The sequence below is a fragment of the Schistocerca cancellata genome, chromosome 2 (genome assembly GCF_023864275.1).
Source record: "Schistocerca cancellata isolate TAMUIC-IGC-003103 chromosome 2, iqSchCanc2.1, whole genome shotgun sequence".
NCBI lineage: Eukaryota > Metazoa > Arthropoda > Insecta > Orthoptera > Acrididae > Schistocerca > Schistocerca cancellata.
In genome coordinates this window covers 308,113,948-308,141,468 of record NC_064627.1, presented here as the reverse complement: position 1 = coordinate 308,141,468, position 27,521 = coordinate 308,113,948, and the positions used below count along the sequence as shown (strand labels likewise).

General features: G+C 44.6%; 1 protein-coding gene across 1 annotated transcript in view; it reads left to right on the top strand.

Moving 5' to 3' along the window:
- The window catches only part of LOC126153633 (uncharacterized), a 558,426-nt gene that overhangs the window by 468,602 nt on the left and 62,303 nt on the right, over positions 1 to 27,521 (top strand). The window lies entirely within an intron of this gene.

Genomic DNA, 27,521 nt, shown 5'->3' with positions numbered 1-27,521 from the left:
CTGCGCGTACCGCCATCGTTCGTAGGTCAGACCATACTTTACTGCAGTTAAAAAGGGGGCATATTCTTAACTACAGTATATATACCAGAGTCCATGACCAGATTCAGGAATGGTTCTGTTCCGAAACCAATCGGTACCAGTCACATGACAGTGCCCTCAACATTATCGTTATGTTTTGTCAGTCCTGCACGCCTGCCCCCCCCCCCCTCCCCCCATTTGTACAGGCCGCTCCACTTTCTTTGAAGTCGGCGTCCTTTGATGTGTGTAGCTCCTGTGCTGCAGAGCGCGAGTCTTCTGCTTCTGTGTGTTGGATTGATGCGTATTAATAACTTGTGGCTTGGTTTCACACGCGGCTATGCTTTATAGTCCCTTTTTCCAGGAGGAAAAGAGGAGTAACAACGACAGGCGCGTGATGCACTTGATACTTCGTGCTTAAAAAAATAACAAATAATACATTTACACAAAAACAAACACAGATTAATGCCAGAGTAATCTCCATTGTCCCTCTATTGTTCCTGATCTATATTAACGACACAGGAGACTAACTGAGTAGCCGTCTCAGATTGTTTGCAGATGATGCTGTCGTCGTTTTGTAAAGTCATTGGATGACCAAAACGAATTGCAAAATGATTCAGATAAGATATCTGTGTGGTGGGAAAAGTGGCAATTGGCCCTGAGCAAAGAAAAGTGTGAAGTTATTCACATGAGTACTAAAGGAAATCCGCTAAATTTCGATTACGCGATAAGTCACACAAATCTGAAAGCTGTAGATTCAACAAAATACTTAGGGATTACAATTACAAATAACCTAAATTGGAACGATCACATAGATAATACTGTGGGTAGAGCAAACCAGAGAATGCAATTCATTGGCAGAACACTTAGAAAGTGCAACAGGTCTACTAAAGAGACTGCTTACACCTCGCTTGTCCACCCTATCCTGGAGTTTTGCTGTGCGGTGTGGGATCAGCATCAGGTGGGACTGACAGATGTCATCGAAAGAGTTCAAAGAAGGGCAGCTCGTTTTGTTTTATCGCGAAATAGGGGAGATAATGCCACAGACATGATACATAAATGGGAGTGGCAATCATTAAAACAAAGGCCTTTTTTCGTTGCGACGGGATCTCATGAAATTTCAGTCACCAGTTTTCTCCCCCGATTGCGAAAACATTCTCTTGGCACCCATCTACATAGGGAGAAATGATCATCACGATAAAATAAGAGAAATCAGGGCTCGCACAGAAAAAATTAAGTGCTCGTTTCTCCCGCGCGCCTTTCGAGACTGGAAAGGTAGAGAGACAGCTTGAAGGTGGTTCATTGAATCCTCTGCCAGGCACTTTATTGTGAATAGCAGAGTAATTACGTAGATGTAGATGTAGGTACAGTTTTTATGTTGTTTGACCCATTGAAGACGTGCAGCTTAATTTGCCACTATGAGCAATGTCAAGTGCGTGCAGTTCTCTTTGCTATGTTCGCTCAGAAACTGATTGACTTGGACCCGTATTCAACGGTAGTAGCAATTCCTGTCGGGTTTTAAGCCGACTGCTATACATAAGGCATGACACTCATCCTCTGACCTTGTCATTTACGATATTTTTACAACTGTTCATACACTGAATTATATAGTTGAGTGGCACGTCTTTCCTCCTATAGATATTGTACAGTCTGTGTTGACAGGTCAACAAATCGAGTAACTTCTTTGATGGTGTTGTCACGGGCACGTCCATGCACGGTATCTCCATTCTGCCGTTATGTTGAGTCTTCTCGTCGAGCCATTTTACTGCTCTGATTACTTACGACCGACGTGCAAACATGCAGCTCTTCTCTGCCATGGCCATGGCAGGTGGAGAGTCACGTAAGTGCCTGGTACCCCTTCCATACCATCTTCAGCTGTGAAGAGCGATCAGCATGCTCTTTGGAGGCCGTGACTAAAATTTGGTCCGGTGAACTTACACTACTGGCCATTAAAATTGCTACACCACGAAGATGACGTGCTACAGACGCGAAATTTAACCGACAGGAAGAAGATGTTGTGATATGCAAATGATTAGCCTTTCAGAGCATTCACACAAGGTTGGCGCCGGTGGCGACACCTACAACGTGCTGACATGAGGAAAGTTTCCAAACGATTTCTCATACACAAACAGCAGTGGACCGGCGTTGCCTGGTGAAACGTTGTTGTGATGCCTCGTGTAAGGAGGAAAAATGCGTACCATTATGTTTCCGACTTGGATAAAGGTCAGATTGTAGCCTATCGCGATTGCGGTTTATCGTATCGAGACATTGTTGCTCGCGTTGGTCGAGATCCAATGACCGTTAGCAGAATATGGAATCGGTGGGTTCAGAAGGTTAATACGGAACGCCGTGCTGGATCCCAACGGCCTCGTATCATTAGCAGTCGAGATGACAAGCATCTTATTCGCATGGCTGTAACGGATCGTGCAGCCACGTCTCGATCCCTGAGTCAACAGATAGGGACGTTTGCACGACAACAACCATCTGCACGAACAGTTCGACGACGTTTGCAGCAGCATGGACTATCATCTCGAAGACCATGGCTGCGGATACCCTTGACGCTGCATCACAGACAGGAGGGCCTGCGATGGTGTACTCAACAACGAACCTGGGTACACGAATGGCAAAACGTCATTTTTTCAGATGAATCCAGGTTCTGTTTACAGCATCATGATGTTCGCATCCGTGTTTGGCGACATCGCGGTGAACGCACATTGGAAGCGTGTATTCGTCATCGCCATACTGGCGTATCACCCGGCGTGATAGTATGGGGTGCCATTGGTTACACGTCTCGATCACCTCTTGTTCGCATTGACGGCCTTTTGAACAGTGGACGTAACATTTCAGATGTGTTATGACCCGTGTCTCTACCCTTCATTCGATCCGTGCGAAACCCTACATTTCAGCAGGATAATGCACGACCGCATGTTGCAGGTCCTGTACGGGCCTTTCTGGATACAGAAAATGTTCGACTGCTGCCCTGGCCACCACATTCTCCAGATCTCTCACCAATTGAAAACGTCTGGTCAATGGTGGCCGAGCAACTGGCTCGTCACAATACGCCAGTCACTACTCTTGATGAACTGTGGTATCGTGTTGAAGCTGCATGGGCAGCTGTACCTGTACACGCCATCCAAGCTCTGTTTGACTCACTGCCCAGGCATATCAAGGCCGTTATTACGGCCAGAGGTGGGCGTCTGGGTACTGATTTCTCAGGATCTATCCACCCAAATTGCGTGAAAATGTAATCACATGTCGTTTCTAGTATAATATATTTGTCCAATGAATACCCGTTTATCATCTGCATTTCTTCTTTGTGTAGCAATTTTAATGGCCAGTAGTGTATTTGTTCACGCTGCAAAAAGCCCTAATATTGTGGAATTCTAAGCGCAATTTTTAGCCTGACTATAGCATGAAGTGAGATGTGCTGCTGGACCGATGACCCAGCAGTTTGGTCCCTTCACCCCACTTTAAACAAATCAATCACCCGTCTCTCTCTCTCTCTCTATCTCTCTCTCTCTCTCTCTCTCTCTCTCTCTCTCTCTCTCTCTCTCGCTCTGAGATGTACCGCTGACCAAAACTGGACGTTTGGAAAGTATGCTTGAAGCATATCCTCTTCAGTCCTGAGCTTAGCTTTTATAAATCAAAAGTTTATATTGATGGTTATTGTACTGTTCTGGGATAAAATACGAGGGCGTGCTGAAAAGAAATTCCTCCGAATTTTTATCTGAAAATTCCCAAATCTTGTTAAAAACAAACGTTAAAAATTAAGATTATACATTTAAATTCTTCCTGTCTACTCATTTGCAGCCCTCTGCCGCTGGAGGGACCGAATTTTAGTGTGTAACATGGGAGTGTGTAAAATAGGTACGCCGTTCCATGAGAAACAGTGTGCTGTAATCAAGTTTCGAATTCTAAGAGTTCGTCCACACACGGAGCACCCTTTCCTTCAGCATCACAAAGCCAGATCACACAGGAGCCCTGCGACATCTTGAACAATCCGACGGCTTCGGTTCACTGCCAACGATCGTCCCCTATACACTCCCGACTTGCCCCATCCGATATGCATCTATTTCCAGAACTTAAAAAGCACCTTCGAGGACTTTAATTTGATAGTGACGAAGTCTGTTTTGAATACCGATCTTTTACACGTGCATTAGAATTCCGCTACCGGTATCAATTTAAATTTTTCTTCCAATGATGAGTGAGATGTCAGTTCAATAAAAATTTCGTGAGTTTTGCTCGAAGCCGTATAACCGGTGTTTCAACCCACAGTTAATTTTGATATTTAATCTCCTTTTCATTTGGAAAATAATGTTTAAAACCCTCATCAAAGCTTTCACGTCTTCTCAGTCGTATGAATATTTATTGTTTTTTAATTACTTTCTTGAACGTTACGAAAAAGACACCTACGTTTCGGGTGACCCTTGAGTGATCTTCGTAGAACGCCAGCGTTCCGCTGAATACAGTTTGAGAAACTCCGATTTGCGTCAATACGACTGTACAATGGAGTTGGAGGTTCACATTTCAATAATTCACCTTCGGAAACTTCACTTTGATAGTGACGAACCTGAGCAAGCAGCAATGAGATTGTGGCTCCTCTCAACAAACATTCTACATCAACAAACTGGGAGAAATGTGTTCGTCGTCGGGGTGACTATGTTGGGAAATAAATAAGCAAAAGAATAAAAATTTAGAATGTTAATGAAATTTGTTTTATTTAAGAAGCTTTAAGAAATTCCACATAAAAAATTCGTAGGCATCACTTCCCAACACGTCCTCGTAAGATTGAAATACTAAATTAAAAAAATTCGTGTGATCCATCAAAATTTTATAACTTGTTCAAAATGCTTTATATCGTCGTGTTGAAACGATAACTTACTGATAGTGAAGGGTATATTGGCATATTACGGCATGTTCTAGGCTCATTCTACTTAAAATTTACTAAAAACAAACAGAAATTACCTTTATTTCTTGAGGATATTCTGACACTGCGATAAACAGCTCTTTCAAACATTCTTCACTCTCCGATGGATGCATATCGGTGTTTTGTCTTTGGCAGCCAAGAAAATAATAGTAGCAGGTTGGTCTAGTTTCGACGCATCTGGTAATAACATCGCCACAGTTCGCGTTTCCTCGTTTACCGCTCGCACGTTGAAAATGCACGAATGCTACACTAATCCCTTGCCCCATGTCGGTGCTTATATACCCGCATCGGAGTCGTACTACCGTACATACCCGCTGCAGCAACGCCCTGAAACGGAAACTTTCTGGTCGCCCCTCATGCAATCAGGAAAAATGCAGCTAAGAGAAAAATATATATATATTTTTTGCGTGTCGCATAAAGACTGCGGTGGCATGGGTTGATACCCAACGGTTAGTATCGCACGCCTATCAAAGGGGTGACATTGATCCTCCTCCTTTTATTGGCCTCCAGGAGAAGTCTGATTCTAGACTAGCTATCAGCATAATGCTATCGTCCTTCCGTCACGGCAGCCTCGACGCATGGAATGCTGACAATGTTATCGGTCAGCACAGATAAAACAACCGGGCGCAGCCTGCGTCTGTTGCACGCTTTGCCTTACTGCTGGCTCGCAGGAGCCTGCGCTTATGGTCACTCACCGTGGGTTCAGATTTGTACAAGGACTAAAACTGCTATCGGGAAATGGCTATAAGTCCCAATGGGGCACAGTTAAGTGGGAGGAGGGGGGGGGGGGGAAGGGTGCCCTAGGGGTCGTTGCTGGGGCCGCTACTGTTTCTTATTTATATAAATGAATGATATGCGTTCTAGTTTTACAGATGACTCTAAAAAATTTTTGCCTTCTGATGACACCAGCTTGGTAGTGAAGGATGTTGTATACAAAACTGACAGAATATCAGATGATGCAATTCAGGGCATATGTTCATGGTCCGTACAAAATAACTTTACGTTAAATCACAGTAAGGCTCATTCTTTACACTTTCTAACACGTAGTTCAACAATAACTGACATTTTGATTACACGGAATCGCTACATGACTAGCGCGACTGAACAGTTCAAATCCCTAGACGTCCCGATAGATCGTAAGCTGTCGTGGAAAGCCAATGTTGAGGATCTTGTTCAAAACCTAAATGCTGCTTTTTTACCATTAGAAAAGTATCTGAAATCAGTGATAGTTTTTCAAGTCTGAACTGAAGAGTTTCCTCATGGCTCATTCCTTCTGCTCTGCCGAGCAACTCCTGGAAAAAATTTTAAAAACTAAGCTAATTCCTGTTTTACGTTTTTAATTATGTTGATTTAAACTTATGGTTTGTTGCTGCATAGTATTCATATATGTTTCATTTTGTCTGTTAACAGTTCTGTTATAATTTCCTGTACTGACTCGTTCCATGACCATGGAGACTTTCTCCTCAGTTTGGCCCTATTGAAAATGACATGTAAAATATTTTTAAAAAACATTTACTGAGTGACCAAAAGCTATGGAATGGCACTGGTTCTGGTGTTGTTCATCTGCTACTGTTGCTTATGTGATGAATTTTATTCGTACAGCCTTTGTATAAATGGGTTCCTATCGCCCCCCATTCAAATCGATGGCGATCTGATTCTCAGCTGACCGCGGATCGTCCCGTATGACTCAGAGAAGGCGACGAGACGTCCATTTGTCAAACACTTGTTGTCGCCTTGTACGGCAGTTTACGCTTGTGGGGTCGTTCTCTCACACTCAAGATCCATCCTAGACACTGTTGACCTCGGAAACTGGGGTTTGTCTATAATCTTCTATGTCCCATTAGCATTACGTCTTGCGCCATTTGTCATCCCAACTGCAAAGTCGATTACCTCACGACATTCTGCCATGTTGGGTGCACAGCTGTCTGTAACAGACCGCTCAGATATGTCTACGGCCACGCCATACCCCTCGTCTTGCCGCAACATTTGGGTGTCTTAAACGGCAATCTTCAAGTGGGACAACCCTTCCCGTGACTTTTCGACACTTACTTTTAATTGCCATTTGATGTATAAGATATTATTGTGAAAATCATAAAAACGTCCAGGGATGATGAAGAAGGGCAAATGTATCAGTTTTAAAAACGCTAGCCAGGGTTGAAGGTGATAAGCGAAAACGAGCAGATTTCAAAATACCTGTTGGTTTACTATGACACAACAGCCTAAATAGACACATTTTAAAGAAATAGTCGCTCAAAGTGAAGTCGCCCAGCTTCTGTGCAAGTATCACGTCGGCACACTAAGTTGAGTCTTGCCCATTTTAGAACCACCACTGTTGCTCGAACAGTGGCGCAGGCAGCGGAAATTCTTGTCAAGAGATCCTCACCAGCCTCGACTGGTGTCCCGTGCGCAAGACTTTTCACAAGAACCCAGAAGAAAACAGAGTGTGGACTGGTCAGAGAATGGGATTGCCACATAACGCGACCACCTCTTCCTGTTCACATTTTAGGGGACGTTGGACACTCATCGAGAGTCAGTGGATCGCTTGGAAAGATTCTCGCTGCCTGTGATATCGTACGAGCCACACAAGGATTGCTAGGACGGGTACTACAGAAGTTTGTGTCACAATGTCACGCCTGTATGGAACCTGGGAGACGCCAAATTGAATAATTTTTGTGAATAAAGCACATTATTTAAGTTGCTCTGGCAAATGCCATTGTCGACAAAATCGACAGATGCAAAGTTAATTTCAGGAGTACCCCAAGGAAGCACGACAGGACCGTTAGTGTGTAAAATGTATAGTCGTAAATGATCTAGTGGATAACGTCAGAAATTCCTTGAGATTGTACGCAGATGATGTGGTCGCCCATAAGAAGGTATTGACGCCAGGAGACTTTAGCGAATTCCAGGGAAACCTGTGTAGGACCGATGATTAGTGCAGGGACTGCCAGATGACCCTGAACGTAAATAAATGTAACGCTTTGCGCGCAAGTAGACGAAGAGATCCACTATTGTACAACTGGTGAGAAATCACCGGAAACAGTATGTTATGTTAACCTGGGACCTATAAACGACGGAGAGGCTCCGTCCCCGCCGCAGCCGCAGTGGTCCCACGACTACCGCAGTCCACTTCACCCCTCCGCCGCCCCACACAGGGTTATTGTGCGGTTCGGCTCTCGGTGGACCCCCCAGACTAATGGTAGGTGCACGCGTACGTGGAGAACTTGTTTGCGCAGCAATCGCCGACATGGTGTATCTGAGGCGGAATAAGGGGAACCAGCCCGGATTTGCCGAGGCAGATGGAAAACTGCCTAAAAAGCATCCACAGACTGGCCGGCTCACCGGACCTCGACACAAATCCGCCGGGCGGATTAGTGCCGGGGACCATCGCTCTATAAACATTGCCGGCACTCCTTCCCGCCCGTAACCGGAAACAGTAACTACCCTAAAACAGCTTGGAGGAACCAGCCGGATGACGTTAAATGGATTATCTATATAAAACTGTAGGAAAATCAGATGCCAGGCTAGAGTCATTGCAAAAAGCTTACGGAAACGTAATTCATCCTCGAAAGAAGTGGCTCACGAAACACTTGTTGACCGATTCGATTCTTGAGCACTGTTCGTCAGTCTGTGATCCTTCGCAGGTTGGATTAATAGAAGAAACAGACAAGACCTGACGAAGAGAGGTGCGGTTCGCCAAGGGATCGTTTACACGGAGCGAGAGCATTTTGAGATGCTCAACAAACTCAAGTGGCAGACGCTACAAGAGAGGCACTGCGCATCTTATATAGGTTTACTGCCGATATTCTGAGAGAGAGCGTTCCTGAAAGAATCGGGTAACATATTACTTACTTCCTCCCACATACGCCACTCGCGAGTACAACAGGGAAAGAGGGGGGGGGGGGAGGAAGATAACGGTACAAAATGTATCCTTCGTCGCACACTGTAAGGTCGCTTTCGCGCTATAGATGTACATTACAGCCGCGCGGGGTTAACCGAGCGGTCAAAGGCGCTACAGTCATGGACTGTACGGCTGGTCCCAGCGTAGGTTCGAGTCCTCCCTCGGGCATGGGTGTTTGTGTTTGTCCTTGGGATAATTTAGGTTAAGTAGTGTGTAAGCTTAGGAACTGATGACCTTAGCAGTTAAGTCCCATAAGATTTCACACACATTTGAACATTTATTTTGTACATTACAAAAATGTGTCTACTTGGGCCATTACTAACATCAACAGAAAAACGGTAATTTTTTCCCTTTTTTTATCACTTTGGAGTTAACTATTTCCACATCAGGGTTTCCTATACCAAATAAATTTTTATTTTATGTATAAAACCCTTAATTCATTTTGAACTACCACCGGTGGCACGTAATACACGTACATTTACGCAATGAACAAGTACTTTGCGCGACGTAAATATTTCTGAAGCCATTGAACTTCAGGCCGTTTCCACTCATTGTAATAATATTCTAATTGAAAAACAATTTTATTTCCTGCTGTATCAGTATGAGAGTAACTGTTGAGTTATTTACAATAACGTTATTTTCAAGTCGAACTATAGTAATTTCTACTGCAAACATTCTTGGACTGAAACGAACGGATTAAGCGGCGTCTCATTTTCCGAAATACTGTGATAAGTAGCTTCAGTGACGTAATAGTACCTCTCTGTTTTGAATAGTAAACTGGTTTCTGTCGCTTATGAAAGTTCGTGAAGTCGCATCTAATAAGAAAAAAAACGACGCGACGCATCACGCGGAAAGGGAAAGTTGTCACGGTTACGGTATAAGATACACACAGAGGGCAGCTCCGTACTGCAACTTCTTCTAACACAAAAACCGGTACTTAAATACCCATTACTGAAACAGTGCGATAAGAATAGGTAAACAAAAAAATTGTTGAAATGGCTCTGAGCACTATGGGACTCTACTGCTGTGGTCGTCAGTCCCCTAGAACTTAGAACTACTTAAACCTAACTAACCTAAGGACATCACACACACCCATGCCCGAGGCAGGATTCGAACCTGCGACCGCAGCAGCAGCGCGGCTCCGGACTGGAGCGCCTAGAACCGCACGGCCACCGCGCCCGGCAATAGGTAAACTCTTGATACATATTACTGCAATTCATGAAGAGTAACTGTAATTCTCAGCCGGCCTGAGTGGCCGTGTGCTTCTAGGTGCTACAGTCTGGAACCGCGTGACCGCTACGGTCGCAGATTCGAATCCTGACTCGGGCATGGATGTGTGTGATGTCCTTAGGTTAGTTAGGTTTAAGTAGTTCTAAGCTCTAGGGGACTGATGACCACAGCAGTTGAGTCCCATAGTGCTCAGAGCCATTTCTTTGTAATTCTCAGTTGTAGGACGCACTTTCGTTTTCCTGCCAGCGCAGTGCTAATGTGTCAAGTGTCATCCAGCACGAAGAAAATATTTCATAGCCAAGAGAAAGAGCAGAAGCTGTAAGCACAAAGACACCCAGGCTGGCAAGCCCCTGCGATCTTGAGAATTTTGAGAAACTGAAAAAAAAGAAAAAAGAAAGAAAAAAGAAGTGACTGAAGCGGCACTCAAATTGTGTACATACGATGAGAGGCAAGGCTCTCACAAAAGTTTCAACAACTTTTATCTCAAAACTGACTTGTTAATTCAAGATAATACGCGAGTGGTTGTCGAATAAAGCAACATAGCATTCTTCGCATTTTTCATACAGATTCCTTCTCTGTCATGAGTCACATCTTGACCAATGGAATTACACAGAAAACACATCTAGTTTTCTTGCTCTGTTCACATTTGATTTTGTGACACTAGGACTTTTGAAACTATACAGAGTGAGTCAGGTGGAAAGTTAGATGCATAGGGGTAATAGTAGTGGTGGTACTGAACAAAAAAAATTCCTACGGATATACGCCCTATTCAGAGATAGAACACATTTAATATCACTTTTGTACGTTTCTCTTGAATAACTCGAAAGCGGTATCCTCCAGCAAAACACGTCACAGTACAAAATTAAACTACATTAAATTTCCTACGAAAAAGGTCCTAATTGTCTGTGCAAAGACAGCGCGAGATTATTGAATATCCCGCGGGACTCCTGTGTGCTGTAGCTTAGGTAGCTTTTGTAGGCCAATTTGAGGTAGCTTCCCTACTTGAGGCACACCAAGTGCCCTCTATCAAATTGTTAATCTGAGCTTCCTCTACGCTACTGTGGAACGCTGTGAACTATGACAATGTTATGATAAAACAATAAATAAACAACAATGCACATTAAATGTGCTCTATCTCGGAAACCATTCGGAATAGGGCATATGTCTATTTGAGGCTTTTTCTTCAGAATCACTAATATTATCACTACTCAAAGAATGTACGTTTACCCCTGACTCGTCCTGTATGTTGCCTGGTGAGGACTTGGTTACAGTTTATATAGGGGAAACAGAATAAAAATATTTTCAGCGGTTCTGAATATGTTTGGCATTAGGCGATTTAACTGTATACGAAAGAGTTTGTTGCTGTTGTTATACAGGACAGCAAGTGTCTAGCGCAGTTGTTAGATCAATTACTGCTGCTACGATGACGAGTTATCAAGATTTAAGTAAGGTTGAACGTGGTGTTACAGTCGGCGCATGAGCGACGGGACACAGGGTAGCGTTGAAGTGGGGATTTTTCCGTACGACCATTTCACGAGTGTATCTTGAATATCAGGAATCCGGTAAAACATCAAATGTCCGGCCGGAAAAAGATCCTACAAGAACGGGAACAACGACGACTGAAGAGAATCCTTCAACGTGACAGAAGTGCAACCCTTCCGCAAGTTGCTGCAGATTTCCATGCTGGGCCATCAACAAGTGCCAACGTACGAACCATTCAAGAAAACATTACCGATATAGGCTTTCGGAGTCTTGATGATTGCACGACACAAAGCTTTACGCCTGACCTGGGTCCGTCAACACCGACAGTGGACTGTTGATGACTGGAAACATGTAGCCAAGTCGGACGAGTCTCGTTTCCACTTGTGTCGAACGCATGGACGTGTACGGGTATGGAGACGACCTAATGCATCCATGGACCCTGTATGTCAGCAGGGGACTATTCAATCTGCTGGTGGCTCTGGAATGGTGTGGGGCGTGTGCAGTTGGAGTGATATTAAACCCCTGATACTTCTAGATACGACTCTGACAGGTGACACATATGTAAGCATCTTGTCTGATCACCTGCATCCATTCATGGCCACTGTGCATACCGACGGACTTGGGATAATTCCAGCAGGGACAATGCGACATCCCAGGCGTCCAGAGTTGCTACAAAGTGACTCCAGGAACACTCTTTTGATTTTAAATACTTCCGCTGGCCACCAAAGTTTTCAGACATGAACATTATTGAACATATCTGGGATACCCTGCATCGTGTTGTTGACAAGAGATCGCCACCTCCTCGTACTCTTACGGGTTAATGGACGACCCTGGGGGTTTATGGTGTCAGTTCCCTCGAGCACTACTTCAGACAATAGTCGAATGCATGTCACGTCGTGTTGTGGCACATCCGCGTGTTCACCGGGGCCCTACACGATATTAGGCAGGTGTACCAGTTTCTTTAGCTCTTCAGTGTATAAACTGTGCTAGGCAGAGCATTCGTTTTATTATCCGATGCCAATGATCTTATACTCGACTAGTACTGCATGATGCAGTAAACGGTTTTAACAACACGAAACTAGTAGCTAAATAAAAAGTTTTATCAACACCTCGGTAATCGTTACATTTTTCACTCTCGCTCGTTCGCAGTATGTAGGTTATAAATTCTATATGTGTATCCTACAGTCTGTGCTACTCCATCCCATAAGCTTTTAAACGTCATTACGAGGACAGATCATTTGTAAAAGCAAATTTTTCTGCTCCATTGATTGACAGCTGTGATTCACCAATGATATGTCTTAGCCTCACTGTTTTTCTTACGCGTTAGCTTTGCTGATTCAGAGAATAGCTTCTATTCGTAGTTGGCGACATTTTATTATGAACACTTCGTTACCCGTCAACACCAAGGGAAATACGATGGGTGTGATTCATTTTCTGTTCTCTGAAGGGACTAAAGCTGCGGAGATTATTCGGAGGCTGCAGCTACAGTTTGGCGACAGCTGTCGTAATGACCAAAAAATTTACAAATGGAGAATCGCTTTAAAATTGGACATTTGTTTGTCTGCGTTGAATGTGTTCTCATTGGCCATCCACTTCGTAAATGGACAGGAGCATCGAGACACGTGAGCAATTGATTCGTGATTATCGTTGTGCCAGAACTGATCATATTGCTTTTGAGCTAAACATACTTCAGCAACTGCAATCGCTTATGAATCTCCTCACTATACCAAAGTCAGTGCGCATTGACTACAATGTTAAATGACTGCCAGAATGCCATAAGGTTACGTATTTAAGGTGTTTTTGAGAGGAAGGACAAGACGTCGCACAGTAACAGTTGCCGGCCGATGTGGCCGAGCGGTTCTAGGCGCTTCAGTCTGGAACCGCGCGGCCGCTACGGTCGCAGGTTCGAATCCTGCCTCGGGCATGGATGTGTGTGATTTCCTTAGGTTAGTTAGGTTTAAGTAGTTCTAAGTTCTAGGGGACTGATGACCTCAGATGTTAAGTCCCATAGTGCTCAGAGCCATTTGAACCATTTTTGAACAGTAACAGTTTGAGACGTGGGCGCGCCACTACGAACCACAGATAAGCGGCAAGAGCGTGGTGTGGAAACATTCATCTTCGCCTACAACAAAAAAGCTTCACTTCTAATTCATTACCTTGTAAAGGTCAGACAGTGAACAGCAACTGCGAGACCTGAAATTAAAAATAAAAACGAAGGTGTGGTTTTGCTTCACGCTAGTGCCTGTGCCATAATGCTGCGAAAGGACTCCAGCGCATTCAAGATTCTGGATTTGAGCTGCTGGCGCACCCATTGTGCAGTCCTGACCGAGCTCCAAGTGCTTCTTCACCTTTTTGGTCCGTTGAAGGGGCACATGTGTGAATTCATGTTTTCGTCAGATGACGAGATTGTGGAGAAGGTACAAGTGTGGGTTTGTACACTGCAGAAAAGTCTCTTGCAAGACGGAATTAGAAATCTTGTCAAGAGATGTGTCGAATGTATTGACGTCGAGAAATGTTATGTAGAGGACTAATGTTATTGCAATGCTGTTTTCCCGATTAAATTATTATTTTTTTAAAAATAATTTTACTTTTTGTCAGTTCACTCATGTTGAGTGGTAAGGGGCGATCTGTACTAATATCCTGAGAGAAGGTGAACTTCTTTGCCAAAATCGCTTCCAAACAACTTCTACCGTCGATTACCGGTTTCGATAAGCGTGATTACCATCTTCAGATCTGTGAATGCATTCATACAATGTGAAATTATACAGAGATAAAATTAAGTATAATAGCATGTGCATTGTGATAGCAAAATGGTGTTACAACATATTTCGCTAAAAGTTTATTAATATCTCCCTTATCAACTGTACAAGTACTCTTTCTAAAACGTTGCCAGGTATGTAACGGTCAAGATGAACGCCGCATCAAGTCAAGGTTAAAACCACAGTATACAGAGTAATTTGCCAAATGCTCGTGTCCCATAGTACACATTACTGTGTACTTCAATGCAGCCAGGGCATTGTCGGACTAGCCGGCCGGAGTGGCCGTGCGGTTAAAGGCGCTGCAGTCTGGAACCGCAAGACCGCTACGGTCGCAGGTTCGATTCCTGCCTCGGGCATGGATGTTTGTGATGTCCTTAGGTTAGTTAGGTTTAACTAGTTCTAAGTTCTAGGGGACTAATGACCTCAGCAGTTGAGTCCCATAGTGCTCAGAGCCATTTGAACCATTGTCGGACTGGCAGATGGTGGCCGGTACTGGCCGGAAAATTGACAGTTGGCACCGACAGATGTCGCTAGTGTATTCATGTACTTGTTCCGTGAAATTACAATGGTTGCCCAGTAAGTAATGCACTGCATTTTTTCTTCAAGAATTCTTTACTGAACATAATGAGAGTTACACACACAAAAGAATGGTGTTTTATCTACACACCCTATTTTTCCATGTAATCTCCATAGTGTTCAATGGCATTCTTCCAGTGCGAAACAAGGGCGTGCGTGCCCTCCCGGTACCAGTCCTTATCCTGGTGGCGGAGCCACACTTCCTTTGCTGATTGACAGATACAACGCTAACTGCCGAGCCGTAATGCGTCTTTCCTCTTAAATGGCATCGTCTCGCTGCAACATGTCAGGTGTCATAGCCGTGGATGGTCTCCCCGGTCGCTGCAAATCGTGGAGCTCCGCCGAACCGCCTTCTGGTGACCTCACCCTCTGTGCCCAGACTAACTGCTCCATAGACTTTGCGCAAGCGTTTGTGAATGTTCCCTACAGTTTCTTTCTCTGAAGTGAGAAATTCAATGACTGCACGTTGCTTGTAACTTGCATCACCTTCAGACGCCGTTTTGAAAGTGGCCTGCAGCTACGCTATCTGTCGGAAGTGACGGAAACTTGGCGCCCTCAGGGGGCTTCAAATGATAACACACTTAACGTTTCGCATTCGTAACATTGTTTTCAGCTGAGAAAAAAAAATGCGGTGTATTACTTTCTAGGCAACTCTCGTATTTACATATTTTAACAGCAGCACAGTTCTGTTATGTGTCGATAAAAGATTCATAGACATCTGTTCTTAAAATATTGTAAAATAGTTATTAAAACAGAAGCAAAAAATTTTTCTTAATACGGTCACTTGTGCAAGTTTGCCTATGTAGAAGCTGCTTTACAACTTGGTGTAATTTCCACAAACTGATATAAATTGCTGCATGACGATATTTTGTCATTTATAAAAATTTCCAGACGTAACTGTAAACTTATCAAAATTACAAAAATAGGCAGAAGCAACGTGACAAGGTGGGTTTCAACTGTATCGTTTAGATATAGCAACTTACGCTACAGATAACAACCTAAGTAATTACTGCGTATGCAAATAATGATGTAATTACAATCATAGGGGATAACAAGAAGAATATAATAATTCCAATCCCAAAGAAAGCAGGTGTTGACAGATGTGAAAATTACCGAACTATCAGTTTAATAAGTCACAGCTGCAAAATACTAACGCGAATTCTTTACAGACGAATGGAAAAACTGGTAGAAGCCGACCTCGGGGAAGATCAGTTTGGATTCCGTAGAAATGTTGGAACACGAGAGGCAATACTAACCTTACGACTTATCTTAGAAGAAAGATTAAGAAAAGGCAAACCTACGTTTCTAGCATTTGTAGACTTAGAGAAAGCTTTTGACAATGTTAACTGGAATACTCTCTTTCAAATTCTGAAGGTGGCAGGGGTAAAATACAGGGAGCGAAAGGCTATTTACAGTTTGTACAGAAACCAGATGGCAGTTATAAGAGTCGAGGGGCATGAAAGGGAAGCAGTGGTTGGGAAAGGGGTAAGACAGGGTTGTAGCCTCTCCCCGATGTTATTCAATCTGTATATTGAGCAAGCAGTAAAGGAAACAAAAGAAAAATTCGGAGTAGGTATTAAAATTCATGGAGAAGAAGTAAAAACTTTGAGGTTCGCCGATGACATTGTAATTCTGTCAGAGACAGCAAAGGACTTGGAAGAGCAGTTGAACGGAATGGACAGTGTCTTGAAAAGAGGATATAAGATGAACATCAACAAACGCAAAACGAGGATAATGGAATGTAGTCAAATTAAGTCGGGTAATGCTGAGGGAATTAGATTAGGGAATGAGACACTTAAAGTAGTAAAGGAGTTTTGCTATTTAGGGAGTAAAATAACCGATGATGGTCGAAGTAGAGAGGATATAAAATGTAGACTGGCAATGGCAAGGAAAGCGTTTCTCAAGAAGAGGAATTTGTTAACATCGAGTATAGATTTAAGTGTCAGGAAGTCGTTTCTGAAAGTATTTGTATGGAGTGTAGCCATGTATGGAAGTGAAACATGGACGATAACTAGTTTGGACAAGAAGAGAATAGAAGCTTTCGAAATGTGGTGCTACAGAAGAATGCTGAAGATAAGGTGGGTAGATCACGTAACTAATGAGGAGGTATTGAATAGGATTGGGGAGAAGAGAAGTTTGTGGCACAACTTGACTAGAAGAAGGGATCGGTTGGTAGGACATGTTTTGAGGCATCAAGGGATCACAAATTTAGCATTGGAGGGCAGTGTGGAGGGTAAAAATCGTAGAGGGAGACCAAGAGATGAATACACTAAGCAGATTCAGAAGGATGTAGGTTGCAGTAGATACTGGGAGATGAAGAAGCTTGCACAGGATAGAGTAGCATGGAGAGCTGCATCAAACCAGTCTCGGGACTGAAGACCACAACAACAACAGGGGATAACACGCTTAATTCATGTATTCAGAACATTCAGACAATGTGACTGCTCAAATGACAGGGGACACCCACCTTGTATCTTTACGTCGGCCTATTTTTATAATTTTAATAAATTTACAATTACGTCTGCAGGTTTTTATAAATTACAAAATATCGTCATGAGGCAGTTTATTGAATACTTTATGTTGCAGTAAATGCTCATCTCTGATCGCTAATCGTCCATCCACATACAATTCTTCTCTAAACGATTTTGAGAACTCCATAGACAAATTTAGCAGAATTAGATTTCGATGAGGAGGGGCTGCATTTGAGAGCCAGTACTGGATCAGCTGGACGACACATGTACGAAGAATTAGGCAAGCGACTTGTTGGAAGAATAATCAAAGCATACATACATAAGAGCGATGAGGAAACCCCGTGCAAGAAACGTCAGTTACGGATTTTCTTTGGGTTTCAAACCCACACGTGGGCCGGCAGCGGTACCCGTGCGGTTCTAGGTGCTCCAGTCCGGAACCGCGCTGCTGCTACGGTCGCAGGTTCGAATCCTGCCTCGGGCATGGGTGTGTGTGATGTCCTTAGGTTAGTTAGGTTTAAGTAGTTCTAAGTTCTAGGGGACTGATGACCACAGCAGTTGAATCCCATAGTGCTCAGAGCCATTTGAACCATTTGAACCCACACGTGGAGTACCATCTTGAGAAGAGATAATTATGCTTACAGTAAAAGCTAAAATTGCCATCACGCTTGTTTTACCACACATTGCCAACCGACCGCTGGAAACAGCATCCACGTATGGGCCTGTAGCTGATGCATCGCTTTCCTGGCCTTTAATCTCGCCTGTCTTATTGATGACCCGATACTTCTGCTTTTCGTAGCATAATTGTGTTTACAAAGCACAGCGCATCCCACTATGGAAAAGCTGGAAATAAACACGTGAATCGAATGTGACATCTCTGTGTACTTAGACCCGCCAACCACACAGCTTCGAAGGTAGAAGGACACGGTACTCTCACTCAGTACCTTTCTCTTCATCCACGAATATACATTTCGTCGTAAAATGACGACTTTAAGAGAACTTGTGAGATGAAACACTTTGTTGTGGTATATACACTGAAGCGCCAAAGAAACTGGTACAGGCATGCGTATTAAAATACAGAGATAGGTAAACGCAGAATACGGCGCTGCGGTTGGCAACGCCTATATAATATAAAAGTGCCTGGCACAGTTGTTAGATTCGTTAGTGCTGCTACAATAGTACGTTCTTAAGATTTAAGTGAATTTGAATGTGGTGTTATAGTAGGCGTACGTGCGATGGGACACAGCATCTCCGAGGTATCGATGAAGTGGGGTTTTTCCCATACGACCATTTCACGAGTGTACCGAGAATATTAGGAATCGGGTAAAACATCAAATCTCCGACATCGCTGCGTCCGGAAAAAGATTCTGCAAGAACGGAACCAACGACAACTGAAGAGAATCGTTCAACGTGACAGAAGTGCAACCCTTCCGCAAATTGCTGCAGATTTCAATGCTGGGCCACCAACAAGTATCAGCGTGCGAACCAATCAACGAAACATCATCGATATGGGCTTTCGGAGCCGAAGGCACACTCGTGTACCCTCGACGACTGCACGACACAAAGCTTAACTCCTCGTCTGGGCTCGTCAGTACCGACATTGGACTGTTGATGACTGCAAAAATGTTGCCTGGTCGGACGAGTATCGTTTCATACTGTATGGGTATGGAGACAACTCCATGAATCCATGGACGCTGCATGTCAGCAGGGAACTGTTCAAGCTGTTGGAAGCTCTGTATCGGTGTGGGGCATGTGGAGTTAGAGTGATATGGGACCCCTGATAAGTGTAGATACTACTCTGACAGGTGACATGTACGTAATCACCTGCATCCATTCGTGACCCTTGTGCATTCCGATGGACTTGGGCAATTCCAGCAGGACAATGCGACAGCTCACACGTCCAGAATTGCTACAGACTGGCTCCGGGAACAATCATCTGAGTTTAAACACTTCCGCTAGCCACCAAACTCCCCAGACATGAACGTTATTGAGCATGTCTGAGATGCTTTGCAAACGAGCTTTTCAGAAGAGGTCTCCACCCACTCGTGCTCTTACGGATTTATGGACAGCCCTGCAGGATTCATGGTGTTAATTACCTCCAGCACTTCTTCAGACATTAGTCGAGTACATGCCACGTCGTGTTGCGGCACTTCTGCGTGCTGCGTGCGTGATATTAGGCAGGTGTCTATAATAAAGGAGACTCCAAGCAGTGGTAGGTTTGCAATCCAGTAACTACACAGGGACTTCAGAAAGTAAGTTACACAAGTCGCCCCACGGTACGATCATTGCGCAACAACAGTAGCGCATTATCAGAAGAGAGTACATGTCTCGGGTTTTCTGTAGACGCAGTTCTGCTGCAGGGCGGATAACGGCTGCATCACAGGCTGCGAGTGGAATGGCATGGCAATTGAAAACGTACTCCAAACCTGAAGTGCTCATAACAGTATGATTCTTGCGGACAAAACGTGTAAACTTCCCACACATTCATGTTGAAGCTCTGGCCATATGTGGGCCAATTGCAGTGTCGCGTCCAGCTGCAGTGAGATGGTTTGTGAAACAGAGTTCGTGTACCATGCAGTTTCCATGTCTTTGGTAACCTGAAAGAACAGCTGGAGGGGAGGGAGAGATTTTCCAGCGGCTCTTGATTGACTTCTGGCCGAGAAACGCAATTCCATCATCAAACAATCGAACGACTGGTAGAACATTTCGACCATTGTTTACTGTGACTGTGACTATGTTGCAAAATTGAATCATGGAACTCTATCACAATGAAGTGTAGTGTAGCATTCGTAAAAATTACTTGGCGTGTCATAATAACGCGCAACTTACTTACTGAAGTTCTCTAGTACGTGTTAATTTCGGAAAGAAATTTCCTATGGGGTTACATGAAATGCTTCAAGTATGGAACTCCATTAGTAACTAAAGACGTCTGTCTCATTGACGTATGGCAAGCATACATTAGCTTATCAGAAGCATCTGGGCACGTATTAGTGGACATTAACATAGGGTGTGTCCACCCTTCGCCCCTGAGAAGGACTGGACTCAACTGGGGACACTTTAGTTGAGGTGCCCCAGTGCCTACGGAAGAACTGCAGCCCATTCTAGCTCAAGAGCCAAAACCAAAAAAAGTGGTATCTTGGTCGCTGGGGTCTGGAGCGAAGACGAAGTTCTAATTCACGCCAAAAGTATTCCATTGGGTTACGCTGGGGACTTGCGCACTTCAGCCCATTTCGGGAATGTATTGTAGACAAACCATGCCTCGCAGAAGCTATTTATGACAGGGTCCATTGTCATGTTAATACAAGCAATCATCTTCTTCGAATTGATCCTCTACTGTACACAGTAAACAACGCTGTAAAGTGTACTCGTATTCTTTTGCATTTAGTGTTTTCCTAAGCAAAATAAGGGTACCACAACACAATCACGAAAACATTCCTATGCTGTAACACCACCTCCTCCATACTTCACTGTTGACCCTCCACGTGACGACAGGTAACGGTTTCCAGGCATTCGCCGAGCCCAAACTCACATACACATGTGTATAAATTCCTAAGGGACCAAACTGCTTAGGTCATCGGTCCCTAGACTTACACACTACTTAACCTAAGCTATGCTAAGAACAACAGACACACCCATTGCCCGAGGGAGGACTCGAACCTCCAGCGGGAGGGGCCGCGCAGTCTGTGACATGACACCTCAAACCGCCCGCCCACTCCGCGCGGCGTGCCCAATCTCTTCCATCGGATTTCCAAAGGGGTATAGCGTGATTCATCACTCCAAATCACTCGTTTCCAATCATCCACTGTCTAGCAGCGCCGCTCTTTACACCACCTCAAGCATCTCTTAGCACTATCTACAGAAGTATGTGGCTTATGTGGAGTTGCTTGACCACTGTACCCCATTCATTTTAACTACCAACGCATTGTCAAAGTTCTAGCTGGACTACTGTTATCCCTCTGGAACTCACGAATGATTCCTTCCGCTGATTTCATGCGATTATTTACAATCACTCTTTGCATCGCTAGAGGGTCCCCTCCCGTCGGTACTTGAGGTCTGATTGGTCTTGATGTAGTTGTGGTTATTCGTTTCCTTTTCCAGTTCACAATCACATCAACAGTCGATCTGACGGCTTTAGAGTGACTGAATTGTCCCTAATGGACTTGTCAGTCATCTGACATCGAATGACTAGTCCAGTTTCGAAATTACTGAGCTCTCCTCGCCGACCCACTCTGCTGTTATTCCTTCTCTACGGACAGCAAAATACCCTCCGCCTCCTTTTATACTGGCGGCCCCGCCCCTTGCGCATCTAGTGGTTAGTTCCACACTACATCGAGGTGTCCGGATACTTTTGATCAGATAGTGTTCGTGACGTAATTTGGCAAACATTCATGTACGCATTGAGACTGTTGGTCGCCAATTTGAACAGCTGCTATGAGCTTAAGTTGACGCTGTAAGGACTAAGTTCTTTTTTGTCAACAAATAACTAAATATTCATTTCCTTAAATGATCGCGCCTCTAAATACTCATTTTAGAGCTTTCTACCCTCTACATCTGTAGTTTTATAATTTTTAGTTCTTACATATTCTCACATGAGTAGTTGCAATTGGATAAGAGGGTTCTAAAAGAAATGGAATGAAATTCTTGAAGATTGCAGTTCGTGTCTGTAGAGCATTCGTCAGAAACATCGACACGAAATTAATTGCTTAACACACTGGAATCCGTATTTTTTCACCCATAGTTCAACCTATATAATGGAATAGAACGTCAATGATCAAATAAATCTGCACTTCCAGTTAATTCCAGTGGTCTATATCGCTAGGCCTAATTCTAGTGCCATGTATTCAACTATTAAAATGCGTTACGTTGTTACAGCTCTCATCTTATTAAGCTAAAATTTGTTGCCGGATAATATCAATTTCTATGCAATTTTGTTTTGTTCGTGCTCTCAGAAATTTTCGTTTACAAAATTACTGAAGAGGGGCTTAATTATATACTGTGTCTCTTCGTCTGTTTCTCAGGCCCGGATGTATCGTTAAGATTTCACAAATCGTTAGAACTTATACACTCCTGGAAATTGAAATAAGAACACCGTGAATTCATTGTCCCAGGAAGGGGAAACTTTATTGACACATTCCTGGGGTCAGATACATCACATGATCACACTGACAGAACCACAGGCACATAGACACAGGCAACAGAGCATGCACAATGTCGGCACTAGTACAGTGTATATCCACCTTTCGCAGCAATGCAGGCTGCTATTCTCCCATGGAGACGATCGTAGAGATGCTGGATGTAGTCCTGTGGAACGGCTTGCCATGCCATTTCCACCTGGCGCCTCAGTTGGACCAGCGTTCGTGCTGGACGTGCAGACCGCGTGAGACGACGCTTCATCCAGTCCCAAACATGCTCAATGGGGGACAGATCCGGAGATCTTGCTGGCCAGGGTAGTTGACTTACACCTTCTAGAGCACGTTGGGTGGCACGGGATACATGCGGACGTGCATTGTCCTGTTGGAACAGCAAGTTCCCTTGCCGGTCTAGGAATGGTAGAACGATGGGTTCGATGACGGTTTGGATGTACCGTGCACTATTCAGTGTCCCGTCGACGATCACCAGTGGTGTACGGCCAGTGTAGGAGATCGCTCCCCACACCATGATGCCGGGTGTTGGCCCTGTGTGCCTCGGTCGTATGCAGTCCTGATTGTGGCGCTCACCTGCACGGCGCCAAACACGCATACGACCATCATTGGCACCAAGGCAGAAGCGACTCTCATCGCTGAAGACGACACGTCTCCATTCGTCCCTCCATTCACCACTGGAGGCGCGACACCACTGGAGGCGGGCTGCACGATGTTGGGGCGTGAGCGGAAGACGGCCTAACGGTGTGCGGGACCGTAGCCCAGCTTCATGGAGACGGTTGCGAATGGTCCTCGCCGATACCCCAGGAGCAACAGTGTCCCTAATTTGCTGGGAAGTGGCGGTGCGGTCCCCTACGGCACTGCGTAGGATCCTACGGTCTTGGCGTGCATCCGTGCGTCGCTGCGGTCCGGTCCCAGGTCGACGGGCACGTGCACCTTCCGCCGACCACTGGCGACAACATCGATGTACTGTGGAGACCTCACGCCCCACGTGCGTCCACCCGGCCTCCCGCATGCCCACTATACGCCCTCGCTCAAAGTCCGTCAACTGCACATACGGTTCACGTCCACGCTGTCGCGGCATGCTACCAGTGTTAAAGACTGCGATGGAGCTCCGTATGCCACGGGAAACTGGCTGACACTGACGGCGGCGGTGCACAAATGCTGCGCAGCTAGCGCCATTCGACGGCCAACACCGCGGTTCCTGGTGTGTCCGCTGTGCCGTGCGTGTGATCATTGCTTGTACAGCTCTCTCGCAGTGTCCGGAGCAAGTATGGTGGGTCTGACACACCGGTGTCAATGTGTTCTTTTTTCTATATCCAGGAGTGTATTTTGAAGTGGTACTAGTTCCTCAATTTTTTTAAAAGGTACACGTTCCTCAAAAGTAGTTGCAAATGTTAGAAAATTGTTTCGCACATTTTGTCGATGCTTTCGTTTCTTACTTGGAATTACGTGTGTGTTCTTATTTTGACATTCATTGTGTAGACAAACAACCTAGGTTTTGAATTCTAATATTATTTGAAACATGTTACTCCGTATTTAAAAAAGTGTACATCACGCCATAAATGCAGTGTGACTTTTCGGTTATGCCGAAAATGAAACGATGCACAGACACGATGAAATGAATAGTAAAATTCTATCCGTAAATCATTATTTATGGAGCTTTCGCTATTTTTTTTTTTTTTGTAGCTCGAAAATGTCAAGTTTGAAGAACATCAAACTAATTCATACGTAAAATCATTACATTATAAAGATTTCATAGTGCTGTTTCGTCTGCACGAGAAACGTTAGTCAAAAACTGCACGAAAATTTCCACTTAAGTGAACCAAGCGAAACAGAGTAGTAGCTTTGGAAAGGATATTTCTTTCATACTTGATTGGCAGCGTTACTTGGCGAATGTCGTCGATCGAACGTTGTAAACGTGTCCATGTACGCATCCACCACGCCTATTTCCAGCATGAACTAGTCTGTTCACACCAACATACCCACGCGTTTGCCTGTTCCAACCACAGGCGGTTTCCGAAGGTATTGTAGTGTTAGCTAATTGGATAGGACAGTCGCAAATGGTTAGGAGAAAGTCATGGAGATGGAAGGTGCGAGTGGTCTGTTCTATAATTATTGTTTGAATTTTGGATCGGTTTATCCTGAGGAGCCAATAGTTGCACCAAGAGGTGAAATGGTTGAGATGTAGTTGAAAAGAACATTCAGATTTCTGAATGGTGGGATAGAGGGCTAGGAAGGCGGCGTTATCGGCGTAGTAGGTGTGCTGACAGTTGTTGGTATTCTGTCACATTGAGGATGTTCAATAAATATGCAGCATATATTCCACATGGATTAAGATAACTTAGTCTTGGCTATGCAGAAGCCGGTCATACCTTAAACTTTAACCTGCGAGTTCATAATATACTACGACCGCGGTTTTAGTGCCATGAAACGTTCCTTTTAAATGAAATCTGATCCATAAGCCAGCAAAAAGCGATATGACCAATGTTTACCTTATATGCTGATCATGAAATTTCTCAAAACGCAACGGAATAACTAAATGAGGATATATGAGTGGCAGTCAAACGAAAACAAAACACCCGCACAAGGGGATCATGGAAAGGCTCCATTCAAACGTAATTCTACTGGGAGACGAGACGATGAATTCCTGTTTCATAGAACGCGGTCGGCCGCCGATGGATCCATAAGTGCACCCACTGTTGTACTTCCTTGTCCTACTAAAGCCGATGTCCACACTTGTCTTTCTTCAGGTTGTCACAGATGGAAAAATCATAGGGTGAAAGAATCGAGCTGTGTGCAGAACGTTGCAGTGTTCCCAAGCAAATCTTAGAAACGTACCCTTCGATTAACAATGTGTGGCTCAAATGGCTCTGAGCACTATGGGACTCAACTGCTGTGGTCATAAGTCCCCTAGAACTTAGAACTACTTAAACCTAACTAACCTAAGGACATCAGACACATGCATGCCCGAGGCAGGATTCGAACCTGCGACCGTAGCGGTCGTGCGGTTCCAGACTGTAGCGCCTTTAACCGCTCTGCCACTCCGGCCGGCTAACAATGTGTGGGCGGGCGTTGTCGTGCATCAGGATGATTCCGTCCGGCAGCATTCCTGGGAGTTTTGACATTACAGCGGATAGCCTTTTCTGCAAAGTGTCTTCACAGCGCTGCGCATTGATTGTGGCTCCACGTTCCAGAAACTCGCGAACAGGGGGCCCCTGCAGTCGAAGAAGAATGTCATCATCACCTTACCGGAACTTAAGTGAAGAGCTTTTGATTTCTTTGGCGTGGGAGATGTGGGATGTTTCCAGCGTTGGCTTTGGCGTTTGCTGTATGGAATGTCGTCGGAGGGAATCAATCTGTTGCACGATAACTCCCGCCAACCTGCCAATCGGACGAAGACTACGCTTCAGCGATTTGGTTAGAAAACACTGCAACATCCTCCGTACAGCCCGAATTTTACACTGTGTGATTTTCATGTCTTTGGCGGTCTGAAGAAAGACATACGTGGACGTCCGTTTCATTGGGACGAGGCTCAAAATGGTTCAAATGGCTCTGAGCACTATGGGACTCAACTGCTGTGGTCATAAGTCCCCTAGAACTTAGAACTACTTAAACCTAACTAACCTAAGGACATCAGACACATCCATGCCCGAGGCAGGATTCGAACCTGCGACCGTAGCGGTCGTGCGGTTCCAGACTGTAGCGCCTTTAACCGCTCGGCCACTCCGGCAGGCCATTGGGACGAGGAAGAGCAGCAGTGGATGCAGTTGCGGATCCGTAGCGGACGTCGTGTAATCTGAAGGAATTGATCGTCTCGTCTCCCAGTGGGATAAATGTGCAAACTCGAGTGGTGATTGCTTTTGAATGTAACTCTTCCGTGGTATTGTTTTGGCGGATGTTCGGTTTTCATTTGACTACCCCGTATAATACAAGTCAACCCGAGATAAATTGAAATCATAACCGACGGAAAATTCAGTTAATGTCATAATATTTCTAGCAGATCTTATGTGATTGTTTCCTATTTGTGCTGTTGACCACCTCCTTGTAGAAGGAATTCGTGCAGTTCAAGTTGGAGTTGCTTGCGATATCCCACAACACCTAATAAATATTGATAGTGAGCTCGTGTGGTAGCTTAAAAATCGACGTCTTCGCTACCACAAACACGTGCCTTGAAGTTCCACTGCGACACACACTTGACTGAAAACTGCGTTGGCCAAAAAATCTCTCTGCTGAAAGCAAATCATTCGCTTCCCTTGTGGCCTACCATCTTCAGATTTTGTTGTTGTAATTTGCCACGAACGTCACCTCCGCAATGTCCTCAATACGTTGCAAGTGTCAGTGCAGTTGTGAGTGCATTGTGTCGGAGGCAAATGAATTTGAACGTGCCCAATTTGTTGATGCCCATATGATGGGTGCTTCCGTAACCAACGTGGCCCAAATGTTTGGTATTTCAAGAGGCCCCGTATCGAAGATAGCGGAAAAACATCATCCTTTAGGTCACAACGCTGACGAAAGTAAGTGTTAAGTGATCGTGATGGACGATCATTGAAGATACTTGTAAGGAAACAATATGAGGATGACAGCTGCAGAAGTCCCTGCAGAACTGAAAGTCGCACTCGCGAACCCTGTCAGCATCAAAATAAGATAGGGAACTAGAGAAACAGGAAACTGCATAGCGAACTGGAATTCCAAAACCACTCATCAGTGATGCAAATACCCATAACAGGAAAACGTGGTTCAGAAGCCATAAAACCTCGACTGTGTAGCAATAGAAGAATGTCATTTGGGCGGATTAGTCTTGTTTCACACGGTTTCCAACTTCAGACCGAATTTACGTCCCGAAAGAGAAACACGACGTACGTTCGATGATGATTCGGACAATCATATTGTGGTATTCCATGGACCCCATGGATACTCTGCAAGACTATTCCAAGACTCTGCCAAAGACTACGTACGCTATGTGATCAAAAGTATCCGGACACCTGGCTGAAAATGACTTACAACTTCGTGGCGACCTCCACT